Source organism: Myotis lucifugus, unplaced genomic scaffold (genome assembly GCF_000147115.1).
Source record: "Myotis lucifugus unplaced genomic scaffold, Myoluc2.0 scaffold_0, whole genome shotgun sequence".
In the NCBI taxonomy this organism is placed as follows: domain Eukaryota; kingdom Metazoa; phylum Chordata; class Mammalia; order Chiroptera; family Vespertilionidae; genus Myotis; species Myotis lucifugus.
This window is the reverse complement of record NW_005871048.1, coordinates 53,540,827-53,559,469: the sequence shown is the minus strand read 5'-3', so window position 1 is coordinate 53,559,469 and position 18,643 is coordinate 53,540,827. Positions and strand designations below refer to the sequence as shown.

General features: G+C 44.7%; 1 protein-coding gene and 1 long non-coding RNA gene across 3 annotated transcripts in view; both read left to right on the top strand.

The window, feature by feature from the left end:
• PDZD2 (PDZ domain containing 2) overlaps window positions 1-18,643 on the top strand; it is a 227,294-nt gene that overhangs the window by 111,336 nt on the left and 97,315 nt on the right.
• Window positions 1-18,643, top strand: part of LOC106696597 — a 67,951-nt gene that overhangs the window by 48,574 nt on the left and 734 nt on the right. The window contains exon 1 of one of the 2 annotated variants that reach the window (XR_002828693.1): window positions 2,724-2,932. The exons of the other annotated variant lie outside the window; for it this stretch is intronic. This is a non-coding gene — a long non-coding RNA (uncharacterized LOC106696597). Of the gene's footprint in view, window positions 1-2,723; window positions 2,933-18,643 lie in introns of those variants that run through there. 2 annotated transcript variants of the gene reach the window in all.

Here is an 18,643-nt window from a genome sequence, read left to right as displayed (position 1 = left end):
ATGGCTAGTTTTGTAAGTAAATGGAGCCGTAATATCCCTTAAAGCAAAACGATGTGATCTGTATTATCCACCCTTTGTTGAGAGAATGGGACAAAGAGAGGTGGAATAACAGGTTTCACCACCATAGATTTTTGGCAGATGTCACAAACTGACAACTGGAGAAAACACTCTATAGGCAAATTTTACTTCTGATGAAGACTAGCTTGGTCATGGGCCAAGAAAAGTTTTAACCCCCTTCTTCCCTTATTTCTTTTAAAAAAATGTAAAGGACAGACTTCTTCCTTCTCCTTAGTTTACATTCAGAGCAAGACCCTCTCCTAAACCAGGAGCTAAGTCCTAGGAGGTCACCCGCGTGATCACGTTCAGACCCCTGGGTGGCAGAGGAAGACTTGGACTGGCCTCTGGTTGCTGGGCTGGCTTTGAGGCCAGGCCCTAATCCTCCCGTCGGTTCTTTCTCTGCCCACCATCGAAACACCGTGTACCTAGCGGGGACTTGGCTTTTTTTCCTTCCCCTCATTTGTTAAACTGGCCAATGGGAAACTGTAAAGAAAAAAAACTTGACTGTTTTGGTTGTCCTTTTCCCTAAGGATGTGGTGTTGGGAGGTTAGGGTGACTAGAATCCACTTGGAGCCTGTGTGGAAATATATAGCATTGTCTTTTTAGGAGACATTTGAACCATCTAATTTAAAAATAAGACTTTCCTTAAGTCCTACTACTACCAAGTCATGTTTTTTGTGTGTGTTTTTTTAAAACATATTTTATTGATTTTTTACAGAGAGAAAGGGAGAGGGATAGAGAGTTAGAAACATCAATGAGAGAGAAACATTGATCAGCTGCCTCCTGCACACTCCCCACTGGGGATGTGCCCGCAACCAAGGTACATGCCCTTGACCGGAATCAAACCTGGGACCCTTCAGTCCGCAGGCCGACGCTCTATCCACTGAGCCAAACTGATTAGGGCAAGTCATGTTTTTTTAATGTATGAAAAATTAAAAAACAATTTTGAAGACTGAAGAACTTTCCGTGGTGATTGGGACCAGCTTATGACAGTATGGGGAACATAGGGAGGAAACCCATATGGGATGAGACTCTAAAAGAAATGAATAGATTAGAAAAGACAAAGATTAATCCTAAAACCTAACAGTCCTCCTCGGTTTTTGGGACCATGGCCTTAGACCAGTGATGGCGAACCTTTTGAGCTCGGCGTGTCAGCATTTTGAAAAACCCTAACTTAACTCTGGTGCCATGTCACATATAGAAATTTTTTGATATTTGCAGCCATAGTAAAACAAAGACTTATATTTTTTATATTTATTTTATATACTTAAATGCCATTTAACAAAGAAAAATCAACCAAAAAAATGAGTTCGAGAGTCACCTCTGACACACGTGTCATAGGTTCGCCATCACTGCCTTAGACCAACGGCTCCTCTTTTGTTCCTGGTGATTGTAGCTGCTCGGGGACTGTCTGTACATTAATGACAATATGTTTTTCTCATTTAAATAGTTTCTGTAAATTTTCACATCTACCATGAAGGCTTTGGGGTTTGGGGGACTGTGTCTCTGGTTGATGGATCATGAAAGACCCCTTTGGCTCCAGCTGCAAAATAAGATGAGTTTTACACATAGTGGAAGTCACGATGTATGTGTGTGTTGGTTTGGAGGAGACTATTTTTAAAAATTCTGTTTCCTGACAAAATTGTAGAGAGTAAAAATCAAATCATCTTTTTGTTGCTGACATTCTAGCAGGAGTAAGTGTTCTCAAGGGCTGGCTGGTCCTCTGTGTTTGCTAGTAGTGGTCTGGGGTGCAAGATGGGAATGTGGTAGATGTGTTGGAGTCATCATGATAAGTAGCCCTTATACACCAATGCGCTTCTCTTTAAAATTATTTAAAGTCTCAATTTTGATTCCCATTTGAATGCGATAAAAAAACCTGGCACTTTAACCCTTTGCGGTCCAATGTTATTTTTGGAATTCAAACCGTCTGGTCCAAATTAATTGACGGGATTGAAGGTTGAACTTTTTAATGTTCTTATTGCTCGGCGTTGGACCTGCTCCTAGCGCCTGGTCTGTTGAGTCAGCCTCGAGGTTGGACCGAAAAGGGTTAATAAGTGCAAAATATTTCATTCATTGTGAACTGTTAGGTCTCGGGGTAGAAAGTTTCTTGGCCTGTCATACTGGCTTCACTTTTTTTTTTTTTAACTTATCTTCAGTGTTGAAAGTATTACAGATGCCCCCCCCACCGACCCCTCCCGCCATTGGCCCCCTTCCCCCCCTGCTCCTCTCCCCTCCCCAGGCCTTCCCTGCACTGGCTTCACATTTTTTATGTATGTGAAATGCACATTTTGTTATATTTTTGTTTTCTTGTGCCTGAAGTCTTCAGTCCACCTCAGGGGGTGTAGGGTTGTCTGTATAATGAAACTACAGTGATTCCATCACCAAGGTGTGCGTGCTGTGCTGATGGAAAGAGGTGATCTGCCGATGCCTGCAGGAGGAAGCCCCGGATGACTTCTGCCAGGATCTGAACCCCCCCCGGCTCCATACTCCCAGAAAATTAAAATCGTCTTTAGCAGCATGGATTCAGTCCGCTCGCAGGGCAAGGGTTGGCTCAGTCTCTTACAAACACAGTTTAGCTGGATGTACTCATAAATGAAAAATGATCTGAGTGCTGTGGGTGGGGCCCTCGAGCTCAGGAGGTGAAGCCGGGAGGAGGGGACAGAGAATCGGCTCCTGAGTTAAGAAGCATGGGAGGCCGGCGGGGTGTCGGAGCGCACACCGGCATGGCTTACATCGCTGTTGATAGTTAATAACCCAGGATGTTAAAGAACTGAACGGAGAAGGGAAATGAACCACAACAAACTTTGGAGTCTGTCCTAGGGAAGAGGCTGTGAAGCACAGAGGAGAACACGCATCTGACCCACTTGTGAAGCAGGTAGGAGGGAAGAAGACCTGAGAGGCGAAGAGAATTATCTCTCTGAACACTTGTCTTCCAAGAAGTGTGTGAGAAACGAGGAGACGATATTGACATAGGAAACAGACTTAGCCTGAATTGTGCTATCGGTCCAAGCAGGAGTTTTTCTGTTACTAGTTTGGCTAAATGACAGTTGCATTCTAGGGGTTGCTTATTTTTAAGAAATCACCCCAAATCATGTAGTGTTTAAATTGAAGCTGACTTTAAATTTGGGGGTGATAAAGGAACTGCCGACATTGTTTTAGAACAAATACTTTGAAGGTAGTCAGCCAGAAACTGATTTGAGGCTTGACCGTTGCTATATTTTCCTATTCAGAGCCAACACGGTACTTTGCTCATTTCTGCTACTTTTGTAAGTAGATGTATAGCAGCTGTAAAATGTCCAGAACTGACGGGTCCAAGGTGAAGCCTGAATGACTAATGTTTTCTCCATTTTCTCCATTAAGGCAGGGAATTGCCAAGGAAAGTGTGGGTCCTGAATATTTGTTATGGAGGGTGGGGAGGGAAAGAGGGGCAGAGAGTCAGAAATGGTCACAGTGACACGTCATACTCAGCAGTAGGAAATAAATGAGGAGGGCCATGGATTGCAGCCACACGCGATGATAATTCAGGCTGGTCTGTGGTTCCTGTGGTTCCTGTGGTTGTAGCTGAGTCTCAGAGCATCCTTGCCATGGTGGGGGCTCAGGATAAGAGAAGCAGAGCAGAATGAAGACCATCTCAAGCCTGGGTTTCTGAGCCATTTCCAGGCCTGGCTTCTGATCGGCGCCTGAATAATTTTGCGTGGGTTTCCCCCTAATGAAGTGGTCAGAGTGTTGTTGAATGGAGCTAACATGGGTTAGGTCAGAAATGGCGTGTGTGGCCAGAGTGACAGGAGCATCAGAATTAGGTAGAGAACTTGATTTCAGTTAAATAGACCAGCCTGAATACTGGCGCTCTTGGATTTGAGCTTTTGAGAATGCCTGTTTGCCACAGGGGTGTGCCTGAGAAGGCAGAGGTGAGAGCTGCTTGCTTGGCGCTCATTGGCTGGCTGTTGTCCTCATGCTATGGTGGCCAAATCTTGTGGCTTTGTCTTTTAGGCCTGGAGGGCTGGGAGATGCCTGTGCTTAGTCAAGACAGGCCTGTGTACTTTATTGCTAATCTCTCTCCTGGGGGGGGGGGGGGGTGGACAACAACACCTCCTGTGGTCTTTAAAAAACTCTTGTTCTCACCTGCTGTCCACCTGTTGGGTAGGTTCCCTTTGTCTCCCACCCTTCACACTGTCTGTCCCAGGTGCTGTTTGCATTGGATTAAGCTGAGCTGGGGGATAGGCTCCTTTCCAGGGTCCACTCTGAAATCAGTCAGAAGTCAGAAAACTATGGCCTGTGGGCCAAGTCCAGATTGTCTCAACCTGTTTTTCTAGGTCTTGGAGCTAAAAATGCATTATATTTTATTTGATTTTATTATTTTAAAAATATATCTTTGTTGATTTCAGAGAGGAAGGTAGAGGGAAAGAGAGAGAGAGAAACATCAATGATGAGAGAGAATCATTGATCGGCTACCTCCTGCATGCCCCCCACTGGGAATCGAGCCCACAGCCCGGGTATGTGCCCCTGACCGGAATCGAACCTGGGACCCTTCAGTCCGCAGACTGACGCTCTGTCCATTGAGCCAAACCATCTAGGGCTAAGAATGCATTTTACATTTTAAAACATTGAAGAACAAAGAATACAGGACACAGCCAGATGTGGCCTGCACAGCCTAAAACATTTACTATCTGAGCCTTTAGAGAAAATAGCTGCCAACTCCTGGTTAACATCACTCATGAGCTGTGGGATCCGTGGGCTGATGCAGCTCATTGAGTCCTTCACAGTTGAATGGGCTATTATTTTGGAAAATGATTTTAGTTACTCAGTCTGTGTTAAATGGCATTGTCCAGAAGGGTAGATTTAGGGGCGAGGAAGTTGAAGATTTTCTGCAAGGTCTGAACAATGGACATGAACTCTAGGTCTATGGTTAGATCTTCACCACCGCCCCCCCTCCCCCCTCATTGGTGCAGCTGCTCAGGAAGATACCTATGAGACACACCCATGTTGACCTTGTCCCCTGCTGAGAGAACCTGCTGGGGACCAACACTCTGCTAACTCACACAAAAGTGAGTTACCTCCTTCTTTCTCTTGAGAACTGTCTCTGGCTAGACTTCTACAATTTACATGGTTTGGTGTTGCCACTTTGAAAAAAAATAAGAGAGAGAGTGTTAAGTGGATATCATGTTTTCTCATATTTAGAACAGTTTCTTTATTGCTGTCTAAGAAAGCTTACTGTAGACCCGCCAGCCTTCCCCCAGAACATGTCATTCTCTGCGAGCCAGCACAGTATGCTGGCCTGGACATGGAGCTGGCTTCTGTAAGAAGCTATAGTCTGTTGCGGAAATACAGGAAAGTTTTCACAAAAACATTACAGTTTAAGAAGCAAAATAAAATAGCTGGCATAGTTTTTCCCCCACAGGACGGTTCGGTCATCTATCCTCCTGTATTTGCAAATTAGATGCTGTCAGTGGAGAAGAATGGGGGTGGGGCCTAGTTTGACGGATGGAAACAAGTGAGGAGGGGTGAAGCTATGTTCAGCGTGGTGCCCATGGGAGCTGGCGCCTGGAAACAAGATGGCAGCAACGCACTTGACCTGTCGATGTCAGCTGTAAGGGCGGGTCCTTTCATCCACCTCCTGAGCCAGGCAGCACCTTTGTCTGTATTTGGAAAGGGGGTTGGCTCTGAGTTTAGAGATTAAGCAACCTGCTATTCCTGTATGCACTGGAATTTCAGACACCCGCAGAAACCTGATTTGCGTAACTGCTGGAACCCAACTGAAAGCCAAGCCAATGGAGGCCTGGACTCGGCAAGTGATGGGCAGTTAGAAATCTCAACATGTGAGGGGAAGTGTCAAGATTGCCCAAGAGGGTGTGGTGCTGCTGTGTGGCCCGGCTCAATGGGCAGGCTCTGGGGTGAAGAGTCATGTTGGGTTCCCAGCAGGCCATGATCAGAGGATGAGTAAGTGCTCTCTCTGCATGCACTTACTCTCGAACTACCTGGTATTTCAAGGTAGCAAGAGGGACCTGTTCACTTCTGAAGCATGTGACCAAGCTGGCTTATGAAAAGACAGAGCAGTCAGGCAGGCAAAGTCTTATCATGAGCTAAAGTGGAGGACAAGCTGTGAACAGCCCTTACTTAGCCCACGTATTTATAGAATGTTGGGAAGGCAGAATGTTCTCAGAGTTGGAGCACCTGCCCTTTGGCTATCTGAATAGGGCTGGAGTGTGACCTCTTGTTTCAGCTTTGTCCTGATGGTGAATGGAATAGAAGATTGAGCTAGATGTGTTCATATGTGTGTAAACCTAGAGAGGAGGAACAGCCAAGCACAAAGAAGTTACGATTCTGAGTTACAAAGAGAAAACTTGAGACCTTTTCCATAAAAGAGGGTCAATAACTTCTGCCCCTCTTAAGAACTTCTGTAGGCAACGCACCCTCTCACTTCCAGACCCGGTTTCTATACATTTCCTGCAGTGGGATCAGAGGCTGTTGCACAAAATCCCTCTCACGCTGGAGGTCCCTGTTGGAGCTCTGTCTCTTCCTTAGAAAAGATGAGAGCATTCCTCCTCCATTGGCATGCACCTGTTCGCTTAGCAGGAGAAGCTGGTTGGGCTCCTCTAGGAGACCTTTCCATGGCTTTGCTGTCCCTGCGGGCACCTCGGCCCCATGTGTCCTTGGTTTGTGAAATCCAGGTGTGCATTGTGTGCAGCCACACTGCGACTCCACAGGGCACGATGTGAGCGTACGGTCTTGGCTTAGATATAAGGTCCCTCTACAGTGAGTCAGACCAGAACAGCAATTGACCTGGGACTCTGGGTCTGCCTCCTTTTTATCATCCGTTCCTGAAGAAGCGCCCCAACTATGTTTCACATGCACCAGAGGGAATCCACACTCTGAGGGACCCAAAGTCACTCCTTTGGTCAAAGACAGGCTCGCCCCACAGTTGGATTGTTTGTAATTTTGAGGTTTGAAGGCTATCAGGTTGGCTTAGAGCAAGACACACTTGGTCCATCTTTTTTTGCCTTTCTCATGTCCACACTATTTTTCTCCCTACATTAGAAGATGGAAACCAAGTTGGAAATTGGCAGAGCAGGGCAAGTCTGAGAAAGGGCCACCGGGGCCCTTGAGCATCAGTTCCGTTAAAAGGCCTCTATTTCAGCGAGACTCTTCAGACTTCGGGGCAAAACAACAGTTACAGATTGCTTCCTTAAAGAGTAGATAGGTGGCCTTATGTTTATCTAGTATATTTCTCCAGGCCTTGCCCTTTTAATAAAAACTGATATATTTTTGTGAGCTCTCCTCCCTACCCCTCCAAAAAAAAAGTGGTCCTGCAGTGAACAATTTAGAATTCCCACCGAAATCAGAACATAAATGGAAGTGCCCTGAGTAGGGGGGTGGGGGTTAGGGCAACTCAAATGCACCATCCCTGCCCTTCATTTGAAAGGCATGAATCTCGGGCCTCATCATGGTGCTCTCCATGGGACAGAAACCCTTTAATTTGCCTTTGCTGCTGTTTCCGCCCCGTTGGCGAAAGTGTTTTTCTTTTCTCCTGCTGGCTGGCTCTACCAGCAAGAGGGTCTGTCTTCCAAGGAGCCCCCGTCAACTTCACCTTGCAGCGCTTTGACTTAAGCTCCCAGACGGCTGCCTGTGGGGTAGAGGGTGGCCTGTTGGCAGTAAGCTGCTGGCTTTGGAAAACATCACAGGTATTTTATTATAACAGATGCAAGACAGTGTTGGCAGGGGAGCAATCCAGTCCTGGAAGGGAAACAGAAAATCACCTCTGAGCACTGCAGGGAAGAAAGTGGCAGAAATGAAGGCTGCAGTTGGGGTTTGCAAAGCTGAGTCCATTGCACAACTCTTTTTACAGGCTAGAACTTGCTTGACTTCAGTTTCTCCCTCAAGTGAGTCAAGGAATGTGAAAGAGAATGGAGCGCCAGAGCTGAGCCGAGCGGTATACCTGGAGACATCCTGGTGTGTGAAGGTTTTACTGGGATCCCAGTGGCCCAGCCAAACTTTGCGTGGTGGACAGCCTGTTGGTTTCCTGATGCTGAGGCATCAGACATTCTTATGTCTATAACTAATTACACATTCTTAGCGAGTTTCTTACCGTAACAAAAATTGAACACCTCACCTTAACAGCGAGTGGAGTTAGTTATTTCCAGTCTCACTAGAAGAAACGTTAGTCGTCCCTATGGTGTTCTGAAGACTTAATTAATGACATTGTTCCCATTAGGACTTCAGAATAGGGAGAGGCGGCGATATCAGTTTTAGTGTTTTTGTTTGTTTGTTTGTTTGTTTGTTTGTTACTGTGGGTTCTTCATCTTCAGCAGCAACTGGTGTCTAAAACCTACACAATCTTTTTTTTTTTTAATTTGTTATTTTGCCATTTTTTAAAATATATTTTATTGATTTTTCACAGAGAGGAAAGGAGAGGGATAGAGAGTTAGAAACATCGATGAGAGAGAAACATCGATCAGCTGCCTCCTGCACACCTCCTACGGGGGATGTGCCCGCAACCAAGGTACATGCCCTTGGCCGGAATCGAACCTGGGACCCTTCAGTCCGCAGGCCGACGCTCCATCCACTGAGCCAAACTGGTTAGGGCAAACCTACACAGTCTTGAAGCAGAGCTATTAAATATTACATATAGTCAGCCCCCTTTTAGGGCCAGTGATAGTGAATAACACTGTGCTGGTTTTTAAAATAAATTTTACTCTGATAGGGTTTGCTATGATAGACTCTTGTTATCCCCGGATTGACCCTCGAATCGATGAGGTTTCCTGGGCTTCCAGCCTATTTTCTTTCTTGTGATCGTGGCTTAGATTTCCAGGCCCTGAACCGGGATAGGTGGAGAACCAGGTACAGATCATGCAACTAACTCATCACAGGCTGTTCAGACCGCAGGGTTCGGACATCCTTTCCCGATGAGCACACCTGGGTAAGGAAACGCTAAGCATGAGCAACGCGTGTGTTAGTGAGGGAGGAGGGTTGCGAGCTGAAATTAATGCGTGGTGCTCGCAGGGGCTGGTGACGTGGCTGTTTTTGAGCAAAACTCTCTATGTAACACTTGTAGGTCTTTCTTCTCTTTGGTAAACACGTGGCCCGAACGTGTTCCCTTGATCTGTTTTTGTGAGAGGAGTGCCTCGCTGTGTCGTAGCCCCTTTGCAGCCAGAGTTCAAACCAAGTGCCAGGTGAGCTCCCGAGGCTCGTGTGCTCGATCCCATTGTGCCTTCAGGGCACTTGGGTTGCGTGTGAGGAGAAAACAGCCCGCAGAGCAGCGTGGGGGCCTTGGATCTACAGTTTTGAAATTCAGGGACAAATCGATTTTGGCTTTTTTCTGAAAATGGATCTTATTTTGAGAACCACAGTTGACATGGCTGTGGGAACTGTTGCTTATTCTTGGCAAGAAAACTACCTCGAAAAGGTGCTTATGATCCAAGAGGCAGGGAGCCTGCCCCGGGCTCTGGCAGGGCAGAGGGAGCCTTTCAGAACACAGTGTCAGTGATTTACATTAAACCCACACTCATCTGGAAGTGCCTGTGCACACAGAGCAGTCAGCTTCCTGCGAAATGGGATTGTTTTCGTTACTCTTGGTGATGGGATTCAGAATGTAGCCTGGCGTGTCTGTTTCCGAAACACTTAGACCCCAGCCTTTGGGATTCGATCAGAAGTACTTATTAAACATCTAAGTGCTTAGCTCTGTGGTAGGAACTTGTGTGGAAGCCAGCTGACATAAGCCGAAAAGGCAAATGCTAGCTCTTGGAGAAGGAAATGATTCGACCCAACAAAGGAACAGAGAAAACCTGTCTTCAAGGCTACCCGTTTGACATTTATTTACATTTTTATTTACCAAGAGAAAAATATTTATCCAGGACAGCGGGGTTTAGTCTAACCTGTGCATCACCTGGGGATCTTGATAAAATGCAGATTCCTACCCGGTGGGTCTGGGTTGGGGCCTGAGGTTTCTGTGTCTCTAACAGATTCACAGTGGCCACGCTGTAGTCCCACAGCAAACCAAGTAAATGCCTGTTTTCCAAACTCGCTTCCAGTCATTGTAATCCATCTTAGTTGTAGGAAATGGCTCAACTATGGTAACACTTGGTAGTGGCAAGAGATGTCCCAGGAGAGGGAAAGGGGGAGAATCTCAAAAGACAAGCAAACCTCACCTGTTTCAGAGTGTCCTGTGCTCCAGAGCCCGGAGTAACTGCCAGGCCTGGGAGAGGCTGCCAAGGGGAAGGGCATGGTAACAGACTCGGGTGGCTCTGCCACGGGAATGCCTTGCCAGGAAGCAGTTGCAGCTGCAGCCCTGGTTGGGGCCAGGTGCACTGGGAGCCGCGGCACAGCTGCACGCCTGCCGCCGCCTGGGTTCACCATCTGATCCCTGCACACACCTCGTGACCATATGCTCTGCTCCGAGGAGCTCAGCGTGTGGCGCCCTCCTTCCCCCAGGGGTGATTTATTAGGTGTGTCCTTAGATGATGCTAGTTGTATATCACTGTAAGACTTCCATGCACATTTGCAAATTAGAGGAAGGGCCCTTGGCAGAGTCTGAGAGGAAAACGTCACTGCACCGCTGAGGCCCAAGAAGCTGTCTTCAGTGACCACAGCGCCCCCAGTTCTCACCTGCTGTATCCGCAGGGTGTGCTCCCGGCCTTGGTCAGCCTCCTCTGCTGCACAGGCAGCTGGTGGCTTCCTAGGGTCGCCACAGAGGTCCGGAAATCCAATTCTGTGTAAGTACCAGAGGGGACTGATGTGCTGCTCCCGGGAGACTGACATCCAAAAGCCATTTACTGCCTGACCTGCATAGCTCAGTGGTTGAGCATTGACCTATAACCAGGAGGTCATGGTTTGATTCCTGGTCCGGGCACATGCCTAGGTTGCGGGTTCAATCCCCAGTGGGGGACGTGCAGGAGACAGCCAATAAATAATTACCCCTCATCATTGATGTTTCTATGTCTCTCTCCCTCTCCCTCTCTGAAATCAATAAAAAAAAATTTTTTTAAAGCCAGTTTACTAATTCCTAGTGAAGGAAGGACCCTTCCAGTGATTAAATATGTGACTGCATCTTTGTTTGTTGTTTGTTTTTGCCATCTTAGCCCGAGCTTCTCAAGAGAGAGGTAGTTGAGTATGAGGACTCAATATGGAACAAGTCGCAGGAATGTTCCAGACACCCAGACTCGGGGTTTTCCCTCATGCCATTCCCTCATGCTCTGGGCTCACCTTAACTAGAGTCCCCCAAGACCATTCCTGCCCTCACCCCGATTTCTTTTCCCTGATTCCTTCCTCCACCGAAGTGACCCACCAGATGTTCAGTTTCAGCTTCCATATTTCCAGGCCCTTCCATCCTGAAACCTCACAACCTCACCTGTCCTCCTGGACTGGATCCAGGTGCTTCCTGGGTCTCCTTGCCCACGTGCCCATTCATGCATTGTCTCTGGGGGAACTGTGTGTGTGTGGGGGGGGGGGTTGTGGGAGGTGGGGGGTAGCAGGTGAGGCTTCTGTAGGAGAAAAGTCATTACAGGGTGACTCTCTTACTATTTCTGACTCTCTTTATCTTTTTTTTCTTCTTTTAACTCTTTCTTACTATTTCTACTTTCTGGGCCAATTCCCTGTAACCCCAGCTGTGGTGATCCCAGCTTTGAAGAAACATAGGTGACACCTTGGGTCTGGGAGAGTTCTTCCTGAAAAACATGCTGTTTCATACCAGTCTCCCCAAGAAGACTCCCTGCTGATCACTGACGCCCCTGGTTTCCAAGAGGCATTTCATAAAGTGCAGAGTGCAGGGCCCCCAGCCCCAGTTCCGGGAGAGGGTCTAGCATTGTGCGTGTATAGCATTCCACGGGAGTTGAGGGATCCCTCTGATGGGCGCCACCCGCTGCAGAATGCTTTTGTGTCACTGCTGTCCTGTCCCCAGTGGGCAGAGGTGATTGGGAACCTGTTTTAGTTGTTATTTATACTTTCCCTTTTTTGCTTAAATTATGTATGTAATGAAGGTGTGTCACCTTGCATAGTAGTCTCTCTCTTCTTCCTTTTCAAATAAAAGGCTCCCAAATTATCCTTATATTCAGCCAAGTCTGAAAACCCCCCTTATAGACCTGTTATCTCAGACCCAGAGCCTCATTTTATGGAAACAGGTTTAGTGGCTGAACTGACATCAGGGGATGCCATCTGGGTTCCTGTATGGAGGCCACACCCAATACAGACCCGCTGCTTCTCAGGGGCCTTGTTTCTGGGTGTCACATTAGAGGAACAGTAATCAAATGCCCAGATATGTGGGATGTGGACCAAATTTAACCCAAACATTGTCCCCAGTTCTAGCACTAAAAATGTCATCCTGTGGAAGCCATCCTGATGCTTCCACAGTGGACAGTTGAGGCCCCTGGAATGCACAGGGGTCCCCCCACCTCTTCATTAGATCTCTTCATCCTTCAATGCCTCATCTTCCCCATCTGGAAAATGAGGATAATTCTGCCTGTGCTATCTCCCTTACAAAATTGTTGTGAAAATCAAAACAACATATATGGACAGCTTTGGGGGGCGGGTGGGAGGGGGATGCAAAGAATTATATGATCTCCTCATCACCAGTATTTGGTCTCCTCATCACCAGTATTTTTCTGCTGAGTGGTGCCAAATAGATAGAAGAAATGCTTTTTTCTGTTGTAACCCAATGAAAGGCTTGCTTTTGGTGGGAGGGAAGAATGAGGATTCCCATAGAAATATATCACTTCTGAATTTCCTGATTAAAGTAGCTCTAATGGCCCATTAGTGAATCATTTCACACCCCATGCCCTTTTTCATGGCCACTTTCCAGCTGTGCTCCAGAGCCAGGAATCTTTTGGGTGAGCGCGTCGGTACATGTAAGTCGCAGGATGTTTTTCCGTCTGCTCGAAGGCAAGGACTGTCTTTCCTGCTGCTCCAAGGAGTGAAAGTGCTTCAAGATTTGTCATTTTGAGGATGATTTCCAACCGTGTGTTCCAGACTAGATTAACACAGACAGATTTTAATATTCGTAAAAAGTTCCTACAGCTGTTCCAAAAGAGAGATATCCCTAGAATGGACGGAGCTTCACTTTTCTCCCCAAGAAATGGCACTGCTTAAGAATGAGAGAACTTGGTCCATGGTAATTAACCTAATGATATTAAACACCACATATGTCTCTCTAGAGTTGCTTAACGAAAATGTATGGACTTGGAGAGAGCGGGTGTAAATACAATGAAATTTGAAAGAAAATATACGAACTTAATTCTAATGAAAGAAATATGTAATTTAATGACATGACATAGATGGCTTGTGTTTACTAGAGAACTCTGAGATCAGACAATTCTATGAAAATCCTAGGCTGGAATGTATGGGAAAGAGTACATGAGAGAGGCCATTCCTAAATTGGACCTTCATGCATAAGTCAGATCTGTGTAGGCAGAGAGAATGGGAAGAGCATTCCCAGAGGGTGAAAGTACACAGTAGAAGTATGGGGGTGTGACAGGGCTGTGTGGGTTTTGTAGGAGGAGCCATGTGCCAACAAGGAGAAGAGCGAGAGGTGAGATTTACCCTGTAGATACTTGTACGTTGGTCATAATTGGTCTGAAACAGAGGAAATTGAAAAGACTTTAGTAATATAGATAAATTGTGCTAAATGGTTCAAGTCATTTTAATTTGCTTAGAAGCCCAAGTGTCAGACTAAGAGTCTGCATTAGAGTTACCTAGAAAACTTTAGGGCTAAAAAAAAAAAAATGCCAGCTTCTATCACCACCACCATCAACCCTGACTTAGTTTTTCACAGTCTTGGAAGCACTCAGGGTAGGGGTAAAAGTAGAGTAGAGAACCTAATTTATTATTATTTTTTAAACACACAGTTTTCCATATACAATATTAGGGACTGTGTAATTTTTAGAGTTTCATCCTCGTGTTTGACATGAAGATAATGCAAAGTAGCTCTTAAAACCTCCATTTCCCAATATGTGTGATCCTAACAGGATTTTGAAGTGGCAAACAACAGAATTCTGGCCCATTTAAGCAGAAAAGAAATTTAGTGACATAATATTGGGTGGCTCACCGGAGCCAATGGAAGTGAAACCTGAGCTTGAGAGAATGGGCAAGAACCAAGAACACATCCAAGACCATGGTACAGAGTCTCCTTAGCATACTACCACCATTACTAGACTCCTGGGAGGAGCCTCTGTCTGCCCCTGAGTCTTCACATCACTTCTTCATGATCCAGAGAACCAGGCAAGAGCCTCCGGTGGGCCAGGTCTAAGGCACGTGCCAGTGGACTGGTATCTGGGAGTGGGGGCAGAATAAATGTCCCTTCTTCACCACCTCGCATAGAATGGGAGCATCTCCCAAATCCAAAGGATGATCAGGTGCTGGATAGCCACACAGACGTTCATCTCCCCTTCTCCGCAGGCAAAGGAAGTGGAGTTGGTCCCCTCTTTCTCCACCATCTTTCCGTGTGGCCACATCTTTCTCTTTCCCTATTGATGGATGGAGGATGGTATGGGAAGACAGGATGAGGGTTTGGTTTGCAAGGGTATTTTATCATTAAATGATGATGATGATAAGTTTATTGAGGTATAATTTGCTTACACTCTTTAACATAATAAATTTTCCCCAATTTCAGAAGAAAAGATTAAAGGGAGTATACTTGTAAGTACAAAATTGAAACATTATGCTAACATAAGAAACCAAAGAAAGAACTTTCTAGCTGTATCAGTCTATAAATTCTGACAAACACAAGTCATGTGAGTTACCACCATACTCAAGATGAAGAACCATTCCATCCCCCTTAAAAGTGCTCTTTTGTAGTCAAACCCCCTCACCTCCAGCTTCTGGCAATCACTGATATGTTCTATTGCTTTGCCTTTTCCAGATGGCATATAAATAGAATCACATTGTGTGTAACCATTTTAGTCTAACGTCTTTCACTTAGCATAATGCATTTGAAAGTCTATGTTATTACATGTATCAATAGTCCATTCTTTTTAAAACAATATTTTTATTATTTCAGATAGGAATGGAGGGGGAGAGAGAGATAGAAACATCTTTTTGAAAAAATACTTTTATTGATTTCAGAGAGGAAGGGAGAGGGAGAGAGAGATAGAAACATCAATGAGAGAGAATCATTGATCACCTGCCTCCTGCACACCCCACAGTGGGGATCGAGCGTGCAAACTGGGCATATGCCCTGACCTGGAATTGAACCGTGACCTCCTGGTTCATAGGTCTATGTTCAACCACTGAGCTATGCCAGCTGGGCTATTCCTTTCCATTGCTGAGTAGTATTCCATTGTATGAATGTGGCACAGTTGGTTTTTCCATTCACTCCTTGAATGTGCTGTTACATCTGATGTCATAGGTCTGTCTAACATCTCTTGAAAGAGGTTTTAGTCTGTTGGACAGAGAAATTGGTGCTCTTGTGTATGATCTCTACCCTTTAGTCATGCTCTGTTGCTATCTTTATATCTCATGAAGTATGCAAAGTAGAGTATTTGCACAGAAAATGTGTATTTTCTTTCTTTCTTTCTTTCTTTCTTTCTTTCTTTCTTTCTTTCTTTCTTTCTTTCTTTCTTTCTTTTTTTTTTTGCCCGCAAGCATCAGCACTAGATTTTTGTCTGTTCTGAATACAGGTCTTGTTTCTGTCTCTTATTGCACTTTGAAACAAGTTTAAACATTTCTTGTTTTTTGTTTGTTGTTTGTTTTCTTTAAAGAAAAGTCTGGTCAAGCATCTCTAAAGGAACTTTGTTACTGTCCTAATATTATGACTTCTCTATTGAATTGTAATTATTACATAAACTAGGATGCCAGGATTTTAAAATCTCTTTTAAAGTACTGTTTTCAGTTTAAAATTGGATTTGTTCCACTAAATGTCTACGGTAATAATTTTGTGATAGCTATGCCAAGAGATCTATAGTTATTTCATAAACACTGCACTCTGAAATTCAGGTTGGAATGGAGGAGAGGGTGATTTGAAATAATTACGTGATAGGAATGTCTGAATTTGTAACCTCTGTACACCTTTGATTTATGATTTGGTAAGAAATAACTTTCAAATAAAACCTTCTTGAATTTCGTAACCTCAGTTGAAACTGTGGGGTACTGATTACAGTGTTGAGATTTTTCTCTCAAATTTCAAAGCTGACCACTAGGGCTGGCTAGGTGAATTAGTTGTTTGCATTTTAATGGGGGCGATCTTAACTTATATCACAACCACAGTTCTTGTACTTAGCAAATGGTCTCTGCAGACAGTCCTTAAAGATAATAGATTCTGGTATCTCCCTGCTTTATTTATAAATAAATGCAGTTTCCATAAAAATCTGAAAAAAATGTATTTTGGAACCTTGATCAGATGAACTTAACTTTAGTTCATCTGAAAGTGAGTAAATATAGCTAAGAGATTTTTGGAAAAAATTAGAACAATGAGGAGCATTGTTTACCACCTAGCAAACTGTGCTTTAAAGCTATAGTAATTCAACCAGTATGGCACAGGAATTGACAAGTAGACCAGTGGAACAGAGTAGGGAATCCCAAATAGGTCCATATATGTCTGGAAATTGGGTGTATGAAAAGGAGACATTTCAAAACGAGGATAAATGACAGTCTGTTTAGTAAATTTTATCAAAATAGCTAAAACTTTTTAGAGAAGAATATAAAGTTAGGTCCTGCCCTTAAATACATAAATACATTTTGGGTGGGATAAAGAGCTAAACATAAAACTGAAATCTGTGAATGTATTCAAAGAAAACAGACTATTATCTAGGGTGGGGAAGCTCCAATACTGTAAATTCAGGAAGTCAGGAGAAAAAGAGACGGTAAACTTACCGAAGACAACACACAGATAAAAGCTGAAAGTGTATGAAGGAGTGATTTTCACGGTTTACTCAATAGACTTCACCATACGAGCTTTCTGTAAGAATGTAGTCACGAATTGCATAGTTTTCTCTATGTGGTTAACATAGCATGTGGACCATGACAGACACACATATAAATTATAGTAGCTATTATTGCTTTTAAACCCTTTCCTCACAGTGATTCACATTGTGGCTTCATGTGTAAATGTGTGTTGTTTTTTTAAATTCTCTTATGTTTTGAAAATCAGGATTCCATTCTGTTGATAAATGCATAGTGACTGTTGGCTAGAAATACGCTACACTCTGGGGTAGAACGTGGGGGAGGCAGGGACAAGGGATTGCAAAAGAACTGTGAACCTGCTTTAAGGTACACACGGTCTTGTTGATTGGCATGGCATACACATGAAAACCACTAGTGGCTAATCCAGCGGTTCTCAACCTGTGGGTCGCTACCCCTTTGGCGGTTGAACGACCCTTCCTCAGGGGTCGCCTAAGACCATCCTGCATATCACATATTTACATTACGATTCATAACAGTAGCAACATTACAGTTATGAAGTAGCAACGAAAATAATTTTATGGTTGGGTCACCATGTATTTAAAGGGCCAGAAGGTTGAGAACCACTGGGCTAATCTAATCACCAAGTGCCAAGTCAGGTGTGATCAGTCTGTGGCCAGGTTCTGGAGGATGCCCAAGACCTGTATCCTGTGGAACTTCCAGAGAGGACCTGCCTCTCCGATGGTTTGGGGCGGGGACGGGGGGGGGGGGGTGGGGGAAGGAGTCCAGATGGGTCCTGAAGCTTCTTCATCTCCATTCCTAAATGTTATCCCTTGTACACTGGAGCCAGTCACATCTCCCTTCCCCACCTCTCAAGTTTGCAGTGGTCATATAGTGGTCATACTTCTACTAATAGTGACTCTCGTGAGATGTAAAGACATATACCGAAGTGAGGTAGTGTTAATAATAGTAACAGGGCACTAAACTGTCCTGTCTAATGTTAACCCCGCAGTCCTGAGGGCCTTTATCCCTCCACAGATTCACTTTCCCAAGCACTGCTCTCTTGACCTCTCCCCTCCATACGAGGCTGTAAATCCTTACACAATGATGTTCGGAGTAGCAAATAGGGAAAATAGCCCTGTTAGATGAAGGCACCCATTAGAAATGTGGGCATGTCTTAGGGAAGGTATGAATGGGGGCTCCTCCTTCACAGGAATTTTTAGGTGGGGTCTGAGCAATGCAAATGACTTGTCTTTTTTTTTTTTAATCTACTTATTTGTAATTATAATTCACATACAGTACTATATTAGGTTTAGGTGTACAACACAGTGATTCAATATTTGTATACCTAAGGCATACAATAAATCTAGTAACCATCTGTCACCATACATAGTTATTACCATGTTATTAACTCTATTCCCTAAGCTTCCCCGTGATTTGTTTTATAACTGGAAGTTTGTACTTCTTAATCCCCTTCCCCTTTTCCACCCCTTCCCTCCACCCCTTTTCCCTCCTGCAACTGTCAATTTGTTCTCTGTATCTATGAGTTTCTGTTTCATTTTGTTTGTCCACCTGTCTAGAAGTCTTTTATCCTATTGTGTGACACGTCTGTCCGTATGGGCTGACAGGATGGCTATCCATCTCCAGTGCTGTGGGAAGAGGAAGGAGCTATCGCCAAGTTAGAACGTGAGCCCTGATAAACTGTCAGATGATAGGAGCAAGTACTAAGAGGAAAACTAAGTTTGTTCCAAACTTTAGGGTCCTTTAG